The sequence below is a fragment of the Punica granatum genome, chromosome 3, assembly GCF_007655135.1.
Source record: "Punica granatum isolate Tunisia-2019 chromosome 3, ASM765513v2, whole genome shotgun sequence".
NCBI classification, from domain to species: Eukaryota; Viridiplantae; Streptophyta; class Magnoliopsida; order Myrtales; family Lythraceae; genus Punica; species Punica granatum.
Window position 1 is genome coordinate 16,251,291 of NC_045129.1, and position 9,268 is coordinate 16,260,558.

General features: G+C 31.4%; 1 long non-coding RNA gene across 1 annotated transcript; it reads right to left on the reverse strand.

The window, feature by feature from the left end:
* Window positions 1-2,691: 2,691 nt before the first annotated feature.
* Window positions 2,692-3,979, reverse strand: LOC116201285. Its single transcript, XR_004155852.1, has 2 exons — window positions 3,463-3,979; window positions 2,692-3,244 (listed from the first exon to the last, which is right to left on the reverse strand). It is a non-coding gene; the product is annotated as an uncharacterized LOC116201285 (long non-coding RNA).
* Between the last annotated feature and the right edge of the window lie 5,289 nt (window positions 3,980-9,268).

Below are 9,268 nucleotides of genomic sequence, written 5' to 3' on the forward strand. Positions count from 1 at the left end.
TTTTATGTAGAAGATTATCAAGTTTCGAAAATTGAAAATAAAAATATTATGCATACAAAATTGAGAAATTAATATTTATTCTTTTATAAGTAATATATGACCCTTAAATGTATGTAAATGAAAATAAATTTTGTTCTTGAAAGATTCATCTTTAGTGGAAAAAGTGCTTATATTATTAAACTATATCCATTTACGGTCTCTAATTTAAGTCTCTAAAGTTAATCTATTAATGTCATATAATCATCACATCATTCAGAAACACTCTCAACAAAAAAAAAAAAAGACTCTCATCTTCAATCATTGTCTCTGTTTTTGAGTTTTTTATGGGATACACATAAAAGGTAAAAAAGAAAGGGCCAAACGACTCCTTTTAAAAATAAAATAAAATAAAGGGAGGGGGAAAGTCCGCAGCTTTTCCCTGCTAGCGCACCGCTCGCATCTCTACGCTCAGAGACGCTATGGGAGAACGCGCTGAGTGCAGTCTAAGCAAAGGATTGATATATTGAAACAAATACAAATACAAATATGTAAAAAAAATGTCATATTCCTCTTGAAAGTCTACGACCTATATATATGTTTATTGTATATATTCCATCATCTTAACATTTGAAAGTTTCTTTTTTTATGGAGGAAGAAGAGAATAAGATTTTAAATTATTTTATTATAGAATCCCTGTTTGATGACATGTGGGTGAAGGAGAATTCCAAACTGGCACTCTCTTTTAGCTGAATGTGTACTAGGGAAATAGCCCGCATCAATGCTACGGGTAAAAAAATAATATGTTTTGATTAATAGTTAGGAATAATAATAGTTATCAAATCTTTAGAAATCTGCCACAAACTAATAACATGCTATATGTGTGTACAGTTGAAACAATTATTGACGGAATGAATTTTGATACAAAGCATTATTCATATTATATAGATCCAATGCAAACGATTTCCAGCCATATAAATAATTTATTTCGAAATTTTGGTATGTACATAAACTAAATCCAACAGTGGAGCTCCCAAAAATTGCTTTAAGACTAAATATGTAAAAAGAAAATAGAAAACCGAAATTTTTCTTGTCCTTGTCCTGTTGCAATCTATGTGCTCTTTAATCTTCTATCGATTCCTCTCTTTTGAGTAGAGTCTATAATTGAATTGTTATTAATTCTTCTCTTAATAAAAAAAAATTTCTGTAATGTGTTTTTCCAATTTGTGATTCTGATATATTATTTGAGACGTGCATAATTTAAAGAATAGTTATTTCCGTGTGAAAATGCATGTTCAATCTGCATTTTGTTTGAGTTAGATATTAAATTATATGAAACTAGTTTTTGGACCCGCTCGTTGGAATAGATATGGAATAGGTACACAGACATTGGAATTATGAGTTCTCAGATTATTTTCAAGATAATTATAGTCTATGAAGTAGGGGAACTATAACACACCTGTTGGACGAGATGTACCTTCTCCATCAATTGTATTATTGATATTGTATTCATATTGGCCTGCAAAATTATTTTCATAATTATAAGATTTAATAAATGAGATTGGAAATCATGCTATAAGAAATATCCAGATTGAAAATTCTTATAAATACATTCAATTTACAGGAATTATGTATTCCCACTTCCCATTTACTTTCAAGATGAATATAATAAAAATACAATGGTATACATTGTTAATGAATTAAGAGAGCAAGATATTTCAGCCAAAAAGGAAATAAGAGGGACATATATTCCTCCTTTTAATGCCTAATGGAAGATACATATTTCTGATAAGATTATATATACATCACCTCGGCTTCTTTTTCGATGTAACAGTTCTCTTCTCTGAGCTCGGGCAAGAGCGAATTGCCTCTGTTTTCTATCCAGACTTAAAATTCCTATAAAAGCATTCAATTTACAGGAATTTTTAGTAACCAGTTTACTTTTAATATGAATATAGTCGTTCATGAACAAAGGGAATTAAAACGATGAACTATGGGAATTAAAACAGACCTGAACGTGATGTTCCTTCTCCATCACATGTATTATTCATATTGAATTCATGCTGGCCTGCAAAATTTTTAAATAATCATAAGATTTAATGTCATGATATTAATACCGTTGATAAAGTTTTACTTACCAGTTTATTTTTAAGATGAATATGATGAAAGCACAATGGCTAATACTGAACAAATGAAGAAGGCAACGTATTTTGCCTAAAAGGAAAAAAGAGGATCGTGTATTATTTCTTTTTAATTGAAGGTACATAATTCTGAATCTTCTGATGAGATTATAAAATATATCACCTCGAGTTCGTTTTCGATCTAACAATTGTCTTCTCTGAGTTCATGCAACGGCGAATTTGCTCTATTTTCTAGTTCCAGTACGAACTCTATGTTCATCTGACGAAGAAGTGTGACGTGTACAAACGATCAGCAAGCTATGCAATGAATTCAATGGAACAGAGCAAGTTTTGCAAGGGAAACTTTCAAATATTGCGGAATAATATCAGATCTTGATCAAAACTATGTTTGACTTGCCATGAAGTGTGGCGATTTTAATTGCGAGAATTGAGGATTTGCATCCTTTCGAGCCATGCAATTTTACAACGTAGCCTCATAATGTCCACATCAACAGCGGAAGAATCAGACTCGCCATTCACAGTGGAGAAGTATGACTGCTCAAGTGGCAGCATGGGAGAAGCTGAGGCAATTGACTGATCTATGTTAATATACTCCATATTTTATACACCCGACTGATTCTGTTGTAGCCTAATTAACTCGGGTTTCAGACTGATTCTGAGGCAACGGACTGATCCTTTGCTCTTCCTTCTAAATCCTGAACATTCAGCCGAATCCTCCGAAGAATTTGATTTGCAGCCACTGACAGACTACTGTAAAGAGTCACTCTCTAAGAAGCAATACCAAAGCCTTTTGTTTAGCAAGTAGTCCAGCCTTCATTATCATTGGCTCAACTTCCGAAACGCGAGCTTGCTTGAAACCTTGTGCCTCTTAATTCCACAATCTATAAACCTCCCTCAAAGTTCCGAGCAAACACAGCTCCTACTGCTGCAGCTTCGATATCAAACAGAGTCATTGTCGAAGAAGCAATTCCAAGCCTTTCTTTATAAAGAATTAGTCCATCCTTCGGTATCATTGCCTCAACTTCCGAAACCCGAGCTTGTTGCAACCTTTCTGCCTCTTAATTCCACAAACTAAATCTCCCTCAAAGTTCCGAGCAAACACAGCTCTTATCCCTGCAGCTTCGATACTGACATGAAAATCACAATCAGAGTTTGAACTTTACATCATGAATTGAATCAGAGTTTGCTATGGCATTATTAAATTTACGATTTGAACAAACTACAAAAGAGAATTGAACAATGAATTACGTAGTTTCTTTCTAATATTGAGTCAAGATTCTATCAGCACAACAATTTGCATCAAACTGATTCGAAGCAACGTCAGACTGATTCGAAGCCAACTGACCTATCCTTTGCTTTTCTCTGTCGGGCTCCTACTGCTGCAGCTTCTATATTAAACAGAGACATTGTCGAAGAAGCAATTCCATGCCCTTTCTTTATAAAGAACTAGTCCATCCTTCGGTATCATTGACTCAACTTCTGAAACCCGAGCTTGCTGCAACCTTTCGAAGGGAACATCAGACTGATTCGAAGCCAACTGATCGATCTTTGCTTTTCCTTTTAAAATCCTGAACATTCAGCTGAACTCTCCAAGGAGTTTGATAGCAGCCTTTTGTTTGGCGAGAGATAACGACACACAGACAGTCTCGAGGCAGCCCGAGAGAGCAAGATATGAGGACACAAACAGTCTCTTTTCACAACGACAGACAGAAAGGGAGATGGTGGACGAAAAGAGTCTTTGATGATCGAAAGAAGAGGCAGTCCGGTAGAGGATACAGACAGCCAAGGCGACGACAGAGAGAGCTGCCAAGGCAACGCCAGAGAGAGAGAGAGAGAGGGAGATGAGGAGACGGTATGTCAGTTTATTTGTTTGTTTATTTTTTTTCTCCCTGTTTGTCTTCTCTTTTGGTAAATAGGAAGCTTGGGAGTTGACACGTGGCAGCTCCTTGTTAATCTTCAAAAGACACATGGCGAAACCTCATTAAGCATGCATGTTTGTTTTGCTATTATGCAGGATATAGATATAGATTGGATGAAAAGTTATTAGCGATGAGATATTCAATGAATCTAAAAACTATCAATATATATCATAAATTTATTTACAAATGAAGTGGAGTATTCTATATAAATGGATCACGGTTGAAGTAAAACAGAATCCCATCTATGACCATTCATACTGATGAAATCAAGTGTAAATATTAATTCATACAAAATTTTCATTTGAAAATATAGTAGAATGATTGTACTACATAATTGATATAACAACTTATGAAAATACATAATATGAGAGCAAACATTTTATCACGCTAAGACATTTTAATTTCCAATAATTCTTATAGAAAAGCCATTTTATTTTATATTAGACTGATTTACGTACTAAACCATGTCACAATTCCTTCATACTTTCATGTCTTTTTTTAAGTTTGTTGTAACAACCATTAAAAATTGTACGTACTTGTAAGTTCAGAAATTTTGAATAATTACTGTTTTATTATATTTATGAATAGTATATTATTATACCTGACGTGAAACTTCTATCTTATACAATTGCACCTAACTTATAATGTATATTCTTTCTCCATATATCATATTCAATAAATACGATAGTTTCATGTGTCATACCTATACATTTCTTTTGGTGTGCTTTATTAGTATAATTTTTTCTCACACACTTTCAACTCTCTATGCATCGCTCATTCTCAATATTCGTTGCCTCACATGTTCTATCATATATTTCCTGAGCTGAGTTAAACTTTATACATCTCTTTTAAAGTACACTCCTTCCTAAAGTGTTTCTCCAACATTGTTTCCATTTTGCCTAATAATATTAATATTTTACCATTTACTCATATAATATGAATGCTATTAAATATCACATTTTTTCAATAGAATGACATCATTTCATTCGTTTTAATAGAAAAATTAACTTTTATGTATTCTTTCTCGTGACCTTTCGACTTCAAGTTACATTTTCATACTTTTTCACTATAAAAGCTATTTAGCATGTTCTTTCTCATAATTATTCATTTTCATGAACGCATCATACATGAAATAACTTCTCTATTCAACGTTCACGGTTCCTTTCTCATCTTTCCTATTTACATTTATATATTTTATGTTTTCTCTTTCAGTTTTTAATTACTTCTCCTTTTAATTTTTTTAATTCTTTGACTTTACTAATAATTGGAAAAAAATTTCTCGTATTCACTTTCTTCGACCATAATACTTTTATTTTTTTCATGTTTCAAAAACTAACTTATACTGATTGTTTCTCATGACCTTTTTATTTTAAGGCATCCTTTCATATTTTTTCACTATAAAAATTACCTAGCATGTTCTTTCCCATAATTATTCACTTAACGAACGTATCAAATATAAAATAATTTCTCCATTCATCGTTCACGATTCCTCTCTCCTTTTCCTATTTACATTTATATCGATGGATTTTCAAAATTTATATTAAGAATTTCTAAAATTATTTTATAGATGGATATTTTCTGATGAGTTACTAACATATATTTTAGTAATTTGTTTTCAAAGTCCCAATCAAATTTTTTATGGGATTTTATGGATATAAAAGTACGCATTTGGCAGAGTAAGAAAGAAAGAAAGAGCAGAAAAGTTTCAAAGAAAATAGATACCATATCATTAATTTCTTTCAATTTATTGTTAAATAATAAGGAATATGTTCTTTAAAAAGATGACTCGCTATTATAATAGTAAGACAACTTGTTAAAGAATAAATTTCTCACTAAATAACAAGAAACTTATTATTTTTTAGGCCATCCTTGAAATTCACCTTTTAAGAATCATGCTAGCAACATTAAAAGAAAAAGAATCCATTAAGAGATAAAGGGATAAAGAGTGGCCACGTGCGATCAAAATCAGAGTAAAAAGAGAAAAAATCATAATTCGGGCCGAGGACAAATTGGAGGACTGGAAAATTCCAGTTGACACGAAATGATCTGCACTAAACAGTCCAATTTTTTAGGACCCCGTTCAGTTTTGTAGGTTAGTTTGACGTTCATTTTTTGACCCCAACTCACCCCGAATTATAAATTTAAATATATTAAGAGGTATTTATTGTCTTAGAACTCTTATTTTGCGATTTAAAGGGAAAATTACATCATGTATTCCAACGTTTACTCTCTTTTTTTCAATATTATCACATACTTCATAAATCATGTGGCACATCTCAACCTTTAGGTTTTGGATTTCAAATATATATCGCTATGGAATACATTTGAAATCCAAAACACAAAGGTTGGGATGTGCCGCGTGATTTATAAAGTATGGAAAAATACTGATAAAAAGTGTATACGTTAGGATGCGTGATGTAATTATCCCAAAACATTATAATGCTTTTATGGAATATATGTTATTAGAGGGCGAGGAATGAGTTGTAAAATGGGTTCACTCATCAAAATTTAGAACCGGCACCGAACCACAGTGGAAACCCGACATAGTCGGTTTTGGTTTCCACTCTCGGAGAAGGGTCCTGAAATCCCTAACCCAACAAAGTGAGTTCAAAATTAGAATATCTAAAGTAAATTAGCATATTCCCTTTTACTTTGGGAAAATCTAAGAACTGGCCCCAAAAGACCGAACCGTAGTGGAAACCCGACATAGTGGGTTTCGATTTCCATTCTTGGAGATGGGTCTTGAAATCCCTAACCCGACAAAGTCAGTTCTTCAAAACTGTATTGGAAAACCTGACTCAAACCGATACATAATAACACCGAATCACCATTTGGAGGGGGGAAAAAGAAAACAGTAGAAAAAGATATAGATGAAATTGTAAAGATTTGAACCCAATACTACAATGTCTTCAAAAAGCACACTTATCCACTACACTGTTACTTCTGTTATTAATTTTCTAGGTAATCTGAAATTTAAAGAAAAAAATCTGAAACTTAAAAAAAAAAAAAAGGCAATGAGTGTGGCACAACACCATTTACTCGCCTCCGCTTAAGGACGGACCCGTTTTAAGTTTTTGGGTATCTTGAATACTAGGAACATACCCGCGCTTCGCTACGAGAATAAAAGTTAACTTATTATATAGATGGAATATTAAGAAATTATTATTTTTTATGCCCGTTTATTTATATATAATTATAATATCTTAAAACAATAGATTTGTAATATTTATGGATCTTCTCGTATGGATAAAGTGAAAAAAAAATTACTTGTAATTCAAAGAGTACGTGTATAATTAGTATATTTTCTTAGGAAAGAGACCTTATAGATGAAGAAGTTTGTGCCTATATAGGAAAATTTGTTAAAAAAAAAGGTAAAGTATATACGTATAACTCTTTAAGAAAAGATAAAACCCTAAAATATGATATTTTCCAACTTTTGCTTAATTTTCCTTTTTTGATGTTGGCAAATCCGATCCGAAGAGATATCATGTAATCCGATCAATTTGTTTGGACATATGATCTGGTCATTATAATTTGATCATTTCTAAAAAAATACATATACTTTTAAAATTTTTAACTTTTTAAATTTTATAAGTTTCTTTGAAATTTCTTCCTTTTTCATTATTTCAAATCCGACACGAATATGATGTCGAATAATCTGGTCTACTCGTTATGGCAAATGATCTGATCGTAAGACCACTTATTTCCAAAGAAATATTTTACCCCAATTTTTATTTTGAGAAATTAGAAGATATTTCGTATTAGAAGTACCAAAAGTATAAAAAAAAAGCGAGGAAAAGCTCCTCACTCGCTCCAAGGGTCTCTTAATTAAAAAGTTAGTTAAAAATTTAAAAATGTATATATTTTTTAGAAGTAAGTGATCCAATTATAATGATCGGATCATCTATCCTAACAAATTGAGTGGATTACGTGATATCTTTTCGGGTCGGATTTGAAAACATGAAAAAAAAGGAAATTAAGCATAAGTTTGAAAATTTAAAAGTAACAAAAAAAGAGAGAGAGCCGGTGGAGAGTAATTACATGATATCTTTTCAAGTTAGATTTGAAAACATGAAAAAAAAAAGGAAACTAAGCCGCAGTTTAAAAATATAAAAGTAAAAAAAACGAAAAGAGAGAGAGTAGGAAAAAGCTCCCTACTTGCTATAAGGGTCCAAGAAGGGACCAGAAATCACTATTTGCTAGGGCAAAATGCTCGGGCGATGCCGCAGGATTGGAACCTTTTTTTTTATCAATAAGATTGTAATCGTAGTTTACGCAATTACTCAATATAAATAATAACATCAATATATAGTAATAGAATGAACTATTAATTTTTAGACTTCTTACAAGGTGTATTAACCTATATAGTTAACGTGAAGTGAAAGTTAATATATTTTTATGCTTACTCCAAATTTTACATTTATAATAGTTACAAACTCATTTTTGTATATCATTTAATTGCTTTGATTACTGATATTCATTACGATGTTGAAATATAGAAAATAATTTACCTTATATCTTACAAAAAGAAAATTATTATGATAGGTTATGATTTATTACATTGACAAAAGTGTTATAGAAACTATGTGAAATATACTATATAATAAAAAAAGCTTGAACATCAATGAGAAAAAGGCAAAAAAAAAAGTTTTCCAATTTTATTAATTTATTTAATTTAATTTTTTATAAATGACGCACTTTTTCTTTCGATGTGTACCATAATAAGAATGATGCACTTTCACTTCTCTAGAATAGTGATTTGACAAAATAAAAATTGGTCGAAAATTTAAAAAGATATATGTTATTTTTAAGTACTTTCACGAACTTTTTCTTGGAAAGATTTAGAACCGCAAGGGAATAAATTAGAATTGTGTAACCAATTGACGCAGCGTGAATTATGATTTCTCGAGCCTAAATTTAATTTTAGGCTCGAAGGGAATAGACCATGTCTAAACCCGACAAATAATACCGAAAATGACCATGATAAAAAGAGAAACCTCTTAACTTTATCATAGAAGTACTATTATTCTTGGGATATAGACTAGCCGTTCTAGTACAATGAGATAGCCTACATATATATAGGCCTAAGACAACTAAGAAGACACTAAAATAGAAAACAAGTAATATAAAGGAATATATACTCTTACTATATAACTTCCTAAAACAAAACAAGTAATTGTTCTAAAATAGAAAACTCCCTTGACTCAAACTAAAATTAAAAGTAATATTTAA